This window comes from Nicotiana tabacum, chromosome 1, assembly GCF_000715075.1.
Source record: "Nicotiana tabacum cultivar K326 chromosome 1, ASM71507v2, whole genome shotgun sequence".
NCBI lineage: Eukaryota > Viridiplantae > Streptophyta > Magnoliopsida > Solanales > Solanaceae > Nicotiana > Nicotiana tabacum.
This window is the reverse complement of record NC_134080.1, coordinates 113,641,438-113,658,888: the sequence shown is the minus strand read 5'-3', so window position 1 is coordinate 113,658,888 and position 17,451 is coordinate 113,641,438. Positions and strand designations below refer to the sequence as shown.

At 38.3% G+C, this 17,451-nt stretch overlaps 1 pseudogene; it reads left to right on the top strand.

Moving 5' to 3' along the window:
• The first annotated feature begins 265 nt into the window (after window positions 1–265).
• Window positions 266–908, top strand: LOC142163524 (putative carboxylesterase 6; annotated as a pseudogene).
• The last annotated feature ends 16,543 nt before the right edge of the window (window positions 909–17,451 follow it).

The window sequence follows — 17,451 nt, the reverse complement described above, 5'->3', positions numbered from 1 at the left end:
ATTCTTAATTATGTGGGTAATTAGTAATTATCCAAAAATAAATTTGGATAAGAACATCACCCGGCGGCCATGAAATAGTCATAAGATAAGATGACTCTTAAATTAAAAATCGTAAGATGGCACTTTGAGAGGGTTTGGGTATCTAAGTCAGCATTTTAGACATTTCTCATATTAATTCCAACATACTGCACATAAAAAAAAATCATCTCAAAACACTCTTACTCTTCTCTTTGTTCTTTTGTTCTTGATTCTAATATATTATCTCATGAGAAAAAGAAGAATGACAGTCATAACATTTGATCCAAATTTTAGCCTTCAAAAAAATCATCAAAGAAAACCCTTAATCACAGAGTTTTAGTAGAAGAAATTGAAGGGCTTATCAAAGTTTATAAAGATGGCCATGTTGAAAGACTTCCAATTTTCCCAAATGTCACTACTACATTACCTCTTGAACTTGGTGTTATCTCCAATGATATTATAATTGATAGTTTCACAAATATTTGGGCAGGTTTATATGTCCCAAAATTATATCAAGAAAAATTCCCTTTGTTAATTTATTTCCATGGAAGTGGATTTTGTGTTTGTTTAGCTTCTTGGATTTGTTACCATGAATTCCTAGCAAAATTACCAGCAAAAGCTAATTGTGTGATTATTTCTGTTAATTATCGATTATCACCCGAAAATCGTCTTTCGGCGACTTATGATGACGACGTTAAGGCAATATGTGGCTAAGAGAAAAAGTCATTAGCGGAGCTAATGAAGATTATTGGTGGTTAATTAAGATTAATTTTTCTAGCGTTTTCTTTGGAGGTGATAGTGCTAGTGGGAACATAGCCCACAATGTAGCAAAAAGGATTTGTTCTATAAGTCATGATTTAAAGCCATTGGCCTTAAAAGGTGTATTTTAGTATTAGCCTCATATTACTACACGAACAGATGGAAGTCAGACGGATTCGAAGTTTTAGCAGATGGCAAAGAAGCAATGAGACTCTGTTGCCTTTTCTGTTTTGTATAGATGGCTCAAGATTGCAAATATTTTAATCTTATGAAAAAAACACGGAGAGTTGTTAAAGGTATTGTCAAGAGAATTGGTACAGGTATGTTAAAGTTATCCCTTCTTTCTTTTTTGGCATGATCCATATGACACAACGAAACGAACAATCACGTAAGTTTCAGAAATAATTTTATTCTTAAAAACACTAAGGTTGCCTATGTTCCTGATTCCCCATATGTCATACTACTGTATTGTCTATTCATGGGTCTCATAACATTCCAAGAGATCATTTTGACTTCACTTCATTATGCATTGCATTCATTTATATATGTGCATTTACCCATGACTCAGACGGCGTTATATACGCGTGTATATATATATATATATATATATATATATATATATATATATATATATATATGGATATGGGAAAAGGTTACGGCGTTATATACACATCACCACCTGATCAGTTAGTATACGATGATGATTTTGCCCACAGTGGCTGAAATGATATGATGAGATGCCCTCAGATGCTTTATGATGTTATGTACGTACAGACCTATGCATTACATGATATTTATATGCATATGCATGATACTATAAATATTTCATGATTTATAGAGCTATCCAGACTTATAGATTGAGTCCTTTATTCCATGTTTCTTCCATGTCCTTAATTAATATTGAATTATGAGTATGTTTCAGTTCTGCCTTACATACTCAATACATTATTTGTACTGACGTCCTTTTGTTGGGGACGCTGCATTCATGCCTGCAGGTATAGATAATAAGTTTGACGAGCCCTCATAGTAAACAAGATTGGCATTCAGCGAAGGATCGGTAAAACTCCACCTCATTCGGAGTGCAGTCGAGTCTATGAGTCATCATGTCAGAGCTTTACTATAGACTTACGGGTAGGCCGGTACCCTATCCCAATTGATGTCAGTTAATCTTAGAGGCTTTGTAGACAGAGGTTTATTTTATACAGTATGTCAGAGGCCTTGACGGCCCATATGTATTTTTTTTAAGAACGATAGTTTATTGATACAGTGTTGCCCACTTACATTTATGCATTATGAGTTGTGGCCATGTGGGCCCATGATAGTTACGGAAGGAATGAGTTCTGCTAACTAGACTTATGTATGTTCTAGTTTTGTTCGAACGATCATGAGTTAAAGAGTGGTTCGCTGGGGCCAGTATGATACCGGGTGCCAGCCACGCCTCCCCAGGTTTGGGGCATGACAAAGTGGTATCAGAGCATTTTGTATCCTAGGGAGTCTACAAATTGTGAATAGTCGAGACTTTAGATATAGTTTGGGTTTTAGTTTAATTTACAGAGAAGACCCTAGCAAAAGTTTTGTAAATCTCTAAGAGTTAACATTCGAGGACGAATGTTCTAAAGGGGGGAAAGATGTTACACCCCATAAGTTTAACAACTTTGATACCGTTGGATACATTTTGATATGGTATTTATTTCGATATATATATATATATGGTATTTTGAGTGGAACATTTTTGTACAAAAAAAGGGGTGAAAAATATGAGTTTATATAGTTATTAATATTACTACTTTCGAATATGTTTTAAATTATACAAATAATGCAAGAAAGTTTATGAGATTTTCTTTATTTTAAAAATAGAAATTATTTTCTAACAAGAAAATAAGGTTATCTTTTTACCAATTTAAGAATTAAGCGTACGAGATTTTTTACTCTTTATATGAGATTAGGAAAATTGGAAGTTGAGAAAATACGTGCATTTTTTTTACATGGATGTTTAATGAAATAATAGTGTATTTATTTATTTTATATGATACCACATGACCATAATAGTAACTTATATAAAGTGTGTTAAAAATGAGTAGTATTTTAAGTAAGTTGATATAATTCTTAATTATGTGGGTAATTAATAATTATCCAAAAATAAATTTGGATAAGAACATCACTTGGCAGCCATGCAATAGTCATAAGATAAGATGACTCTTAAATTAAAAATCGTAAGATGGCACTTTGAGAGGGTTTGTGTATCTAAGTCAGCATTTTAGACACTTCTCATATTAATTCCAACATACTACACGTCAAAAAAAAAAATCATCTCAAAACACTCTTACTCTTCTCTTTATTCTTTCGTTCTTGATTCTAATATATTATCTCATGAGAAAAAGAAGAATGACAGTCATAACATTTGATCCAAATTTTAGCCTTCAAAAAAATCATCAAAGAAAACCCTTAATCACAGAGTTTTAGTAGAAGAAATTGAAGGGCTTATTAAAGTTTACAAAGATGGCCATGTTGAAAGACTTCCAATTGTCCCAAATGTCACTACTACATGACCTCTTGAATTTTGTGTTATCTCCAATGATATTATAATTGATAGTTTCACAAATATTTGGGCATGTTTATATTTCCCAAAATTATGTCAAGAAGAATTCCCTTTGTTAATTTATTTCCATGGAGGTGGATTTTGTGTTGGTTTATGTAACGACCCGGCCGGTTATTTTAAGAATTAACGCTCTGATCCCCTATTAACTGCATTCCCCATATTTGCTTCTGCTATTGTGAGTTGCCGGGAGGATTTATTTGGAGTTTCGAAGAGTTTTGGGACACTTAGTCCCCAAATGGGAGTTTAAGTTATAGAATTTGGGTCGTAGTCGGAGTAGTGTGAAGATGGCCTCAGAACGGAATTCCGTTTGTTCCGTTGGGTGATTTCGGGCTTAGGGGCGTGTTCAGATTGTATTTTGAAGGTTCATAGCTAATGTAAGCTTGAAATGCCAAAAATTTGAATTTTTGAAGTTTCTAGTTCGATAGTGAGATTTTGATATCGGGGTCGGAATGGAATTCCGGAAGTTGGAGTAGCTCCGCAGTGTTGAATGTGACGTGTGTGTAAAATTTCAGGTCATTCGGACGAGGTTTGATAGACTTTTTGATCAAAAGCGTAAATTGCGAGTTCTTAGGCTTGAATCCATGGTTAATTGGTTGATTCGATGTTATTTGAGGTGTTTTGAAGATTTGTATAAGTTTGGATAGTGGTATATGACTTGTTCGTGATTTTGGTTGAGGTCCCGGGGGGCCTCGGGGTGGTTTCGGATGGTTAACGAGGGATTTTAGAGTTTGGTTTGGCAGATGAAGCTTTTCCATTGCTGTCGTAACCGCACTTGCGGCTAGGGGACTGCAGGTGATCGCAGAAGCGGACATAGAGCCACAGATGCGGCCACAAGTGAAGGCAGTAGTGACTGCAGAAGCGGAAGGGTAACCGCATCTGCGGGACCGCAGATGCAGTATCTGCGTCGCAGGTGCGGAGATGGAGGTTTTAGTGAAAACCGCAGAAGCGGTTCCCTCAACCGCAGAAGTGATAGCGCAGAAGCAAGAATTTTGACCGCAAATACGGATTTACTGGGCAGAAAATAAGAATTTCGTGGGTTTAGTTTCAAAAGTTAGAAAATTAATTTCTAGCTCGGGAGAGGGCGATTTTGGGAGGATTTTAATGAGGAAATCAGTGGGTAACGATTCCTAATCCCTTTCTCGTTGTATCCTATAATCTAATCTTAGTTTTGTCATTAATTTCGGAATTGGGATGAAAATTGGAGAAAAGTTCTTAGACCTAAATTTCGAGTTTTGATTGGGGATTTGACATTGGATTTGGATAATTTTGGTATAAATGAGCTCATGAGAGTATGGGGATTCTGAAAATGTAAATTTTACCCGATTCCAAGACGTGGGTCGGAGGGGCGTTTTGGTTATTTTACCCAATTTCGCTTAGCTTAGAATTTATTTGTAGAATTAGTTACTTGAAGTGTTATTTACATTATGCAATTGAATTGAATAGATTTGGGCCATTTGGAGTCGAGTACTCGTGGCAAGAACGTAGTTTCGGGTTGATTTTGAGCCGGTTCGAGGTAAGTGGCTTGTCTAACCTTGTGTGGGGAAATTCCCCCTTAGGATTTGGTATTATCGATATTTAAAATGCCTTGTACGTGAGGTGACGAGTGCGTACTTGTGCTAATTGTTGAAAATCTGATTTTCATTAAGGAATTATAATTGTGTTTCTTTCCTGTTTATACTACTTGCAAATTTTCGCCTGTTGTTAGATTAGGGAAACAAGTATAATTGACTTAATTGCTTTACTTGCTCAAACTGTCTTATCTAGATTATGTGCAGCATGCTAGGTTAGAAGTACATGTTTTACCTTAGTATGGAATTTGAATTGAATTGTGTATTTTTCGTGTTGTTGCTGTATGTTTACTTTGGGACTACGAGACGGTATCCCGGTAGATCCCCCCCTACATGTTTATTTTGGAGCTACGGGACGGTATCCCGGTAGATCCCCCCTGTATGTTTACTTTGGGACTACGGATTTGTATTCCGGCAGATCCCCCTGCACATTTATATTGGAACTACGGGACTACTCCCGGTAGATTCCCCCTGTACTGGATACTTACATTTGGGACTACGGATCGAATTTTCGGTAGATCCCCGCGCATTATGAGTTGGACTACGGAACTTCACCCGGGAGATCCACTGGATATTTATATTTGGGGACTACAGGACGGTATCCTAGGAGATCCCCGGTTGTTATCTTTGTGTTGAGCTGTACTCCTTTCCATGATTATTTTGTCTCTATTATAGTTGCTGTTGTTCTTTCTATTTTGTGTTACTTTTACTGTTGCACTTATTTATACTGTCTTGTTCTATACTGTTAAACCTCTGTATTTCATTTAACCTTAGTAGGGCTCTGACTCTCCTCGTCACTACCCGCCGGGGTTAGGTTTGGCACTTACTGAGTACCGCTGTGGTGTATTTATGCCCTTTCTGCGCATGTTTTTCATGTGTAGATCCAGGTACTTCCACTCAGTCTTATCATCCTTGAATCTAGGCGCTTCTGTAGAGACTTTGAGGTATATCTACACGTTCGCAGACCGAGGAGTCCCTTTCTATCTTTTTATGATAGTATAGCCCTTCTGTATTTTTCCCTTTGTCACACATTTCTGGAGTTAGAGCTTCTTATGTATCTCTTAGCTCGTGATTCATGGGGTTCCGGATTTTGGAAGTGTTGGGTTGAGATTCTTATACTGTTATATGCTAGGTGGCATCTTAAATACTGTTTCATTTTGCTATCTCAGTTTTTAAATTATTTTCTTTCCACAATTATTTCTTTTCCGCATTTGTTAGGCTTACCTAGTCGTAGCGATTAGGTGCCGTCACGATAGTTCACGGAGAGTGAACTGAGGTCATGACAGTTTCGCTTCTTGGATTTGTTACTATAAATTCCTAGCCAAATTAGCAGCAAAAGCTAATTGTGTGATTATTTCTGTTAATTATCGATTATCACCCGAAAATCGTCTTCCGGCGGCTTATGATGACGGCGTTAAGGCAATTATGTGGCTAAGAGAAAAAGTCATTAGTGGAGCTAATGAAGATTATTGGTGGTTAAGTAAGATTAATTTTTTTATCATTTTCTTTTGAGGTGATAGTGCTGGTGGGAACATAGCCCGCAATGTAGCAAAAAGGATTTGTTCTAAAAGTCATGATTTAATGCCATTGGCCTTAAAAGGTGTATTTTAGTATTAGCATCATATTACTACAGGAACAGATGGAAGGCAAACGAATTCGAAGGTTTAGCAGATTGTTATGACCCTAAAATTGACCCGGTCATGATGGCACCTATAGTGAAACTAGGCCAACCGACACAATTCCCGAATCAATCATTTTTCAATAAAAGTCATTTTAAGCCACTAATTAATCAATAATCTCGTAATGTAAGTCTAAATTTATAGGGCAGAATTAATACACAAGCTCGACATCGGGGTGTCACAAGTTCCGAGCATCTACTAAAGTCTGAATACAACGAAAAGTATAAAAATGTACTAAATACAGTCTAAGGAAGACAAGAGGGAGAAAAACAGTGCTGCGAATGTCGGGCAGCTACCTTGCTAACTCCGATGACTCTGCCACTAAGCAATCAACACACGCTACCGGGTTCAGAAACACCTAAATTTGCACACAAGGTGCAAGGAGTAATGTGAGTACGCTAACTTACTAAATAATAAAAGTAAATGAAAGCTGAGCAGTAAGAAAACACGTAAGCCACGTCATAACACTACAACAAATGTAGATCATTTCCAAACCAGTACACAAATCATTTACTTTTTAAATCAAGCTTAGTTTCAGTAAAAATCTTTTAAAACAACTTTTAATGGATTCAAACGAGTGATAAAACAGTGAGTATAAATGATAGAAAAATATAATCGGCCCCTCCGGCAAAACATGTACCATAAATCGCCACTCAGGCATAATATGAACAGAACCAGCCCCTCGGGCTACCTTACCATCACTCGTAATCAGCCCCTTGGGCATAACATAAGTCAAGAACCGCCCCTCGGGCAAAATATGGATCAAGAACAGCCCCTCGGGAAACAATATGAAACAACAACAGCCCCTCAGGCTACATCACTCACACTAGGTACACGCGCTCACCAGGGGTATACAGACTCCGGGAGGGGCCCCTTACGGCCAAGCGCAATAACAAGCCATTTCGTGGCATAATCAAACAGGCTCTCGACCTCATATCAATCCACCTCGTGGCGTAACAACTCAGGCCCTCGACCTCATAATCATGAATCAGTACAATATCGTTGCGCCGCGCAGCCTGATCCCATAATATCCTCACAATACAGGCCTTCGACCTCACTCAGTCAGAAATCTCTCATGCCACTCGGGCAATAGTAAAACATGATGCTCAACCCAAAATATCATTTAAAAATATCAAAACGGAAAAAATATGGCTAAGTTATGAAAACAGTAGAATACAGCTCGACTAAGTACAAACATGAAGTCAAAACAGTGAGGAATAGTAAAAAAAATCCCTAAGGGTCCAAAACAGTTGGCACGAAGCCCAAATATGGCATTCAGTCCAAAACATGGTGATAATTTCCAAAACACAATGGTATCAAACAGTTTTCAATCAAATACGCGACTTAACAGTCATATAGGATGGACTAAGTCACAATCCCTAATGGTGCATGACCCCACACTCGTTTTCTAGCGTGTGAGTCACCTCAAAGTAGCACAACGATGTGAAATCTGGGGTTTCATACCCTTAGAACAAACATTTACAATTATTACTTAATTCTATCCAGTCCAAACTCTAGCCCGCGATGCCTTTGCCCCTCGAATCGGTCTCCAAATGCTCCAGATCTAACCAAATACAGATTTATACCATCAAAATATGCTAAGGGAGCAAAGCCCACTCGAAAATAACCAATTTACATAAAAATCCTGAAATTGGCCAAACCCGACCCCTGGGCCCACATCTCGGAATCCGATAAAAATTACATCAATAAAATCCTTATCCTCTCACGAGTATATACATACCAAGATCATCAAAATCCGACATCAAATGCTCATTCAAATCCCCAAAAGAATTCTTAAACTTTTCTTCCATTTTTCCCCAATTTCCACTCTAATTTCTCAAATTAAATGATGAAATTCAAGACTAAATCATGGAATTAAACCAAATGTGAGTGAAAAATACTTACCCCAATTACTCTACTGAAACTCTCCACAAATTTCACCTTCTACCGATCTCTCTAATGAAAATTTGAAATTATGGACCAAACCATCGTTGAACTTAAACATTCTGCCTAGTTATTTCCTTTATCGCGAACGCAGAAATAGCCTCGCGATCGCGATGCACAAAAAGGACTTCCCCTCATACCAAACTTATGCGATCGCAGAAACATACACGCGGTCGCGGACGACAAACTCATCAAACATCGCGAACGTGACCCTCACTACGCGATTGCGTAGAGAAATTCCTTCACCTCAAGACCACTACATATCCTTCTTCACGAACGCGACCTCACACACGCGTTCGCGATAGCCAACTCGACAAGCCCTCGCAATCGCAGACCCCAATTGGCGATCGCATAAGACAAATTTCCCAGCTGCCCGCAATAGGCCTACGTGATTGCGAACCCTTCTATGCGATCGTAATGAACAAAAGTCTGTAACAGAACTGAAGACAAATCTGCAATTTCTCAAACATGCAATTGGTCTGTTTAACTATCTGAAACTCACCCGAGACTCTCGGGACCTCAACAAAATATGAAAAATTATCCCATATCATCATTCAAACTTGTTGCAACCTTCCGAACGCTCAAAACAATATCAAAACACCAAATTTACATCGGATTCAAGCCTAAGAATTCCAAACACTTCCAAATTCCGCTTTCGATCAAAAAGTCTATCAAACCTCGTCCGAATGACTTGAAATTTTGCACAAACATCACAAATGACACAATGGATGTACTTCAACTTCCAGAATTCCATCCCGACCCCTATATCAAAATCTCACCTATCGACCGGAAAATGCCAAAATTCCAATTTTGCCAATTCAAGTCTAAACCTTCCACGGACCTCCAAAATACAGTCCGATCTCGCTCTTAAGTTCAAAATCACCTAATGGATCTAACAAAATCACAAAAATTGCCATCCGAGATCATATACTAACAAGTCATAACTTGGTCAAACCTTTCAAATTTTAAGCTTCAAACTGAGAACTGTTCTTCTAAATCCACTCCGAGTACCCTGAAAACCAAAACCGACGATTTACATAAGTCATAATACATCACACGGGGCTAGTCATGCCCGAGAACTGGCAAGCGAAATGCAAAAGCTCAAAACGACCGATCGGGTCATTACACAGATGGCAAAGAAGCAACGAGACTCTATTGCCTTTTCTGTTTTGTATAGATGGCTCAGGATTGAAAATATTTTAATCTTATGACAAAAAAAGAGTTGTTAGAGGATTGTAAAAAGAATTTGTCCAGGTATGTTAAGGCTATCCCTTCTTTCCTTTTTTGCATGATCCATATGACACAACGAAACGAGCAAGCACGCAAGTTTCAGAAATGATTCTATTCTAAAAAGCACTAAGGTTGTCTATGTTCTTGATTCCCCATATGTCCTACTACTATATTGTCTATTCATGGGTCTCATAACGTTCCAAAAGATCATATTTACTTACTTCATTATGCATTGCATTCATTTATATATGTGCATTTACCTATGACTCAGACAGTGTTATATATATATATGGGGGATATGGGAAAAGGTTACGGTGTTGTATACGCACCACCGCCTGATCAGCTGGTATACAATGATGATATTGCCCATAGTGGCTGAAATGATATGATGGAAAGCCCTCAGAGGCTTGGTGATGTTATGTACGTATAGACCTATGCATTACATGATATTTATATACATATGCATGATACTATAAATATTTCATGATTTACAGTGCTATCCAGACTTACAGATTGAGTCCTTTACTCTATGTTTCTTCCATGTCCTTAATTAATGTTGAATTATGGTTATGTTTCAGTTCTGCCTTACATACTCAGTACATTATTCGTACTAACGTACTTTTGTTGAGGATGTTACATTCATGCCTGCAGGTATAGATAATCAGTTTGACGAGCCCTCATAGTCATCAAGTTTGACATTCAGCGAAGGATCGGTAAGACTCCACGTTATTTAGAGTACAACCGAGTCTATGAGTCATCGTGTCAGAGTTTTGCTACAGACTTATGAGTAGGCTGGTACCCTATCCCAATTGATGTTAGTTAATCTTAGAGGCTTTGTAGACAGAGGTTCAATTTATACAGTACGTCAGAGGCCTTGACGACCCATATGTATTCATGTTTTTTAAAAACGATAGTTTATTGATACAGTGTTTCCCACTTACAGTTATGCATTACGAGTTGTGGCCATGTGGGCGCATGATAGTTACAGAAGGAATGAGTTTAGCTAACTCGGCATTTATGTTCTAGTTTTGGTCGAACGATCGTGAGTTACAAAGTGGTTTGCTCGGGCTAGCATGGCACCGGGTGCTAGCCACGCCTCCCTAGGTTTGGGGCATGACACACACTCTGTCATACCCATAACATATGTACATAAACATACTAACTCAAAAAGGCAACTCCGGAGCAACTGGAGTGTAACAACACCTTCCACTGAGATGGTAACCTACTGGGAGGACCGTCAACCTGTCTATCGAGACTTGCAACATGACATGTCGCATTCAAAAATAAAAGAGACATCAGGACGAATAAAGTACCGAGTATGTAAGGCAGAGAAGCATAAATAAGAACAGTAATGTAAAGAAAGATAAAGAAGTACAAACTGTAACATCTGACTGCCTCTTAGGGCGACTGGCATGAAATGCGTGATATATGCATCGTGTTTGCGTGAGTTTTTATGTGATTGCGTACAGTACGTTTTGGGGGCAGTTGAGTTTGTGCTTCACGATCGCGAAGCCTTTCTCGCGATCGCGAAGAAGGGTCATCTGGGCAGACTTAAATATTTCAAAAATGAGGGTTTGAGTTTATATCACAAATTTGATTTTGGGAGCTCGGTTGGAGGCAATTCTTGGAGAGATTTTCAAGGGAGTGATTGGGATAAGTGATTCTTACTTAGTTTTGGTTAAATTCCATGATTATATCTTTGATTTCGTCATTTATTTAGTGATTTGGGTTGAAAATTGGAGAAAAATTCTTAGGCCGAATTTTGGGAATTTGAGTGAGATTTTGGTATCAAATTTGAGTAATTTTGGATGGTTGGATTCGTGGTTGAATGGGTATTTGGATTTTTGTAACTTTCATTGGATTCCGAGATGTGGGCCCAAGGGTCGATTTTTGTGTTGACTTTTTGACTTTTTATTAAGAACTTAGTATTTTTAGAGGGAATTGATTCCAATAGCTTGAGTTTATTATATCGAACATTGTTTGTGGCTAGATTCGATGAATTCAGAGACCGATTCGCTAGGCAAGGGCTTACTGGAGTAGAGTTTTACACGGCATGAGGTAAGTAACACTTCTAAACTTAGTTCTGAGGGTATGAAACCCCGAATTACGTGTTATGTTATTGGTGTTGAGGCTACACATATGCTAGATGATGGACGTGTGGGCGTGCACCGTAGGAATTGTGACTTGGTCAATTCCATGAAACTGTATAGTTGAATAGACTTATCATTATCCATATATTCTCTATGTGTTAGAGAAATTGAGCTGCAAGTCATGTTAGAAATACTGCTTAGGCTACATGATGGTACTGTTGGGACCCACAGAGGTCGTGTTGCATGTTGAATTATCTATTTAAACTACAATTATGTACTTTGTCACAGATATTATTTGCATATCATATTTTAGTCTCTATTGATATTTGTTGATACATCATATTATCATTGTTTGGGCTGATTATCATGATTCTTGTGAGCCGGAGAGACTGAAGAGATTAATAACTGAGTGAGGCCGAGGGCCTAATTGTGAGGATATTTATGGGGTCGGGCTGCACGATGCAACATATTTTATTGATTCATGCTATGATTAGCTTGTTATAGTGCTTGATCTAGATTTGCCCCTCCGGAGTCTGCACACCCACAGTGAGTGCAGGTACCTACTGAGTGCTAGTGCGAATGCCGAGCGATTGGGAGGATTGAGTGACTATGAGGATGGAGTGAATGGGAGGACTGATTGATTGATACGTAGAGAATATGCATATGATTTTATCACTATTCTGTACTTTAGTTGGCATACATAACTGACATGTAGATATCAAGATGTATCATTTCTTATTTTAGTTGTGCTTGACATATCTTACCTGTTTGGTCTATAACTGTTAAACATGAAATCATGTCTATATTTTTGTAATTTGACTATACTTGTGAAACCCTTCATTGCTTTTATCCAAATAGTTAGACTTGTTACTTACTAAGTTGGTTGTACTCACGCTACACCCTATACTTCGTGTGCAGATCCAGGTATTTTTGGACACGGTGGTTGCTGATTCTTAGAGTTTTTAGTCATTCGAGGATTATCGAGGTAGCTACCCTGGCATCCGTAGACCTTGACTCTCCTCCCCTATCTATTAGTTTACTTATTCAGTTTCTGTTTTCTTAGACAGTGTATCAGTTTTTGTACTGGTGTAGATGCTCATGTACTCAGTGACACCCTAGTTTGGGGAAACTTGTATCGAGTTATGATGCTTTTATCTAGTTTTACGAGGATTTCGCTTATTTATGTCTGTTATTAGTATATTCTGAATTTGAAAGTGTTAGTATGTATGAGTTGTCGGCTTGCCTAGTATCATGATAGGTGCCATCACGACAGGTCGAGTTTTAGGTCGTGACAGAAGAGTTCTTGATGATTTCAACCATGGCTTGGGGCAGGTGACTTCTATATGTATGTAGGGTATGTTTTTTGTAGTGAATTTTCTCCTAGGTGAGATCAAATTGAGGATTTCTTTCTGATTGAGTATGTACCCTACTTGTGACTCAGAGTTAATGATGGGGTTCTCGTGTTTTCATATGATTGTATGATAGATGCGGTGCGACGTGGGGGATTGAGGTTCAGTTTTGAAGGGAAATTCATGAGTTCTAGACAACATGGATGGCTTCATTTGTTTAGAATAATGTCATTACTACTTGGTATTACCTGAGAAGGGTGCACATTTCAGAAGGCGCATTGTGTTTTGACTTATAGATTCTTCTTTGGTATTGCGACAGTCGCCTGGTTGACCGATTGTTGATGTTTAGATTTTGCTATGTAGAACGGAATGATTACGGATGTAATTCTCGTAAGATGATTATGCACGAGAGATGTATCAGTTATTTGAGTGGTCGAGTTAGGATCAGATATGAAGATTTTTCTATTCTCGTAATTTTGAGATGGGACTCTTAGAGGAAGATTGTTTCTTGGTTGCAGACTGTTAAGATATGGCCAAAGTTAGCCAGCTAGTAGTATGTGCTATAGTTAGGTTATTGTGGACTTTTGGAAGGTTATTTATATTTTTGGGAATTTTTGGAGTTGATTTGGGGGCCCATTAGTAGGACTAATGAGGACATGTATTCTACACCGGGTCAGATTTATTGACTTAGCACTACTATTATTGTGGGTTGTTCCATCGGTTAGAGTTGAGTTTGTTCATGTTCTGATGTATTCTATGTGTTACTCTTCTATGTTGCAATGGGTTGTGAGGCTGTTGACTATTACACACATGATGCAGTTTTGTTTGGATCTTGTGGCAAAATTTTAGCTAGATTGTTAGTGGGGTGTTGAATGGTTGATTGCAAGTGGATTATGGTCTTTCTTGTTGGTGGTGTATTGTGTTATCCATTTCTCCATGGTTATGGTCATACGCTTTGTGTGTTTGCTGTTGATTTGCGTACGATTGTTGATTTTGAGCATCATGGCTTGGGGTATTTCATGTGGACCGGTGCTTGGATGGGGTCACGCATTGCAGTAGAGTTATGTTAGGATACAATCCTTTGGGTAGATTTCATGTGTCATGGTTCTCCCTTATGTGATGGGTTTATAGTGTTGCGCTTGCGGTGATATCTATTGAGCTTACGAGAGTTTACTCATTTGATTCTCTTTCTATCTTTGGGTGCATTTGAGTCATTGATTATTGGTGCACAGGTTGCATGGTTTGTGGCTTTAGATGGTATTAGTGTGGCATGTTATTATAACAGCTTGTATTTGCTAAGATGAGGTTATCAGACCTGGAACAAATGCTATTTTACTTGATTGTGGTATGTTTGGAGGAATAATGTCATTATCAACTCAGAATTTGGCAACGGTATCGGGCGTGAGAGCTCCACGACTAGTTGATCTGATGAGTGGTTATGAGTCTTTGCATGTTTCATCCATTATTGGCGGTATACGAAGGTTTAGAACATGGTTTCATTTGATATGAGGTTTGTTACCGGTACCGGACTTGTTATATAACAAGTATTATTGTTAGAAGTTATTGCTACGTGTATTGGAGTTATGTCATATATCATGTGATTTCATCTTGGATTATGTTTATGGCCCAATACAACTTTTTCTGACTTATACAGTGTATGGATGTGAGGATCTGGTCTCATAATGGATTTTGGATGTTAGAAATTGGGTTCCAAGGTTTATGGACTAAGGTTGAAGGAAGAATCTTCTATTATGTTGAGTTGATGGACTTATATGGATTGGGGTGACGTGGGATCACCTCCGGGTATGTGCATGGTAATTTTATACAGTGATTTGATAGATTTGGAATGACTTTTGGCACGTTCGAGGACAAACATATGTTTAAGTGGGGAGAATGTAACGACCCTACCGGTCGTTTTGAGCATTTGCATTCCGTTCGATGGTTCAAGGGCATGAGTTTCTTCGTACGGCATATTATAACTTGCCTGAATCATCGTTTTTTGGTTTTTGGATGATTCAGAATTGATTTGGGAGAATGATTCTCACTTTAGAAACTTTAAGTTGGAAGAGTTAACCAAGTTGAACTATTGTGTATTTGACCTAGAATCAGAGTTTCAATGGTTCTATTAGGTCTGGATGGTGATTTTGGACTTGGACGTATGCCCGGATTTGCATTTGGAGGCTTCTAGAAGTTTTTGGCCATCATTGGTGAAAATTGGAAATTTAAGGTTTGGAAGGTTCATAAGTTGCACTAGGAGTAGACGTTGATGATATAAGGTTCGGATTGTTGTTCTAGGAAATATAATATGTTCTCTATGTCATTTGGAACTTGTGTGTAAAACTTTAGGTTATTCGGGTTGATTTGATATGGATCGACACAAATTTTGGAAGTTAAAATTTCAAAAGTTCATTAAGTTTTATTTTAGGTGCAATTCGTGATTTTGATATTGTTATGTGTGATTTGAGGCCTCAAGTAGGTCCGTGTTATGTTTTGTCACTTGTTAGCATGTTCAGATGAGGCCCCGAGAGGCTCGGGTGTGTTGCAGATTGATTTCGGACAGTTTTAGGGGTTGAAAGAGCTGCTGGTTTCTGCAGTTTTCTGATGTTTCAGTTGGTCTTCACGATCGCGAAGATGTAGCCACCATCGCGTAGGCCAAATCTGGAGCTGGGTGACTTTTCTCTTCGCGTTCTCGACTGAAGTATCGCGTTCGCATAGTGGGTCTGCATTCGTGTAGAGTTGAGCTGGTAGCGGGAGCTGGAGGATTTATTTCTTCGTATTTGCGAGGTTCCATGCTGTGTTCGTATAGGGTTGTTTGAGAAGTGCATCACGTTTGTGTGGTAGGTGTCACAAACGTGTAGAGTAATTTTGGAGTTGTGACTTTTGTGTTTCAGGATCGCGAAGGATTTCCCGCGAAACTGGAAGGGTACCCCTGAGTAGTGTATAAAGTACTCTATTTCGAAGGTTTTAGATATTTTATCATATTATGAGTTATGCAGGTCGGATTGTGCTCTTTTGGAGGTGATTTTCACCACTTGGATTGGGATAAGTATTTTCTAATCGGTTTTGATTATATTCCATTATTCCATCTTTGATTTTGGCATTTGATTGATGGTTTTTTTAACTGAATCCACTAGGTATTGTGCCTAGGGTTTATTTTCATTAATGTAAAATATAGTACAACAATTGTGGAGAGGGACCTGAACCTTACCTCCACAAGTAAGATGAAAATGCATTTGGTTATCCACATATGACAACCAAATGGCACCTGAACTCTGTGATGAGTTAGACCTATAAAGGTGAACCAATTGTCTATCCAACAGTGATAGACAATTGGATCTACAAAAGACATTTGAAGTAAGCCTAGGTCAACTATACAAAAAAGCATAAATGATCCTAAAACTACTAAACAAAAGAGTTGGAAGAGATTCTTTCATATACAACAAATTCTACATCTAATGAACATATAGAAGTGTCCTATGAGGAATGATGCATGACCAAGATCCTGGGTAGGGGCTATCTTCCACTTTGCTTTGTCATTGTAGACAAGGAAAGTCAAGTGGAAGATAACTGTCAAAAAGGCTCCAAGAATGGTTGCACTGGGTTGCTGCTGTCTGTTGAATTTGACAAAAAAGAGTGAGCAAAATAGTGGCCTGTGTCTTGCTTCAGTTGTCCAGTTGGTAGAATCTGAACTAGGCCGAGTGTCTTGAACAGGGATGGATGCATAGGTGGTGAACTGCTGTGACGATATCTGCTTCTGGAACTGCAACTGCTTCTGAGATTTTGCCTAAGTGATGAGAAGTGAGGGCCTCTTGGGTGTGATATGATTTCAAAAGAGAAATTGGGAGTTTTTGTCTAAACTTTTCTAAAGTGAATAAGTGAGTTTTAAGCATCGAATTGGAGTTGTATTTGAGTGAAATTAGTATGGTTAGATTCATGGAATAGGTTTTCGGATTTTGTAAGTTTTGTCGGGTTCCGAGGTGCGGGCCTGTGGTTGGCTTTTTGGTTGACTTTGAGTATTTGTTAAATATTCGACCTTTATTTTTTGTATTGGTTTCCTTTGGCATTATTTGATGTTTTTGAGTTGCTTTTGTCTAGTTTCGAGCCATTTGGAGATCGATCCGCGTAGGATGGCGTTACTAGAGGATTGTTTAGCTTGTTTGATTTTTAATTTGGCTTGTTCGAGGTAAGTAACATTTCTAAACTTGGAATTGAGGG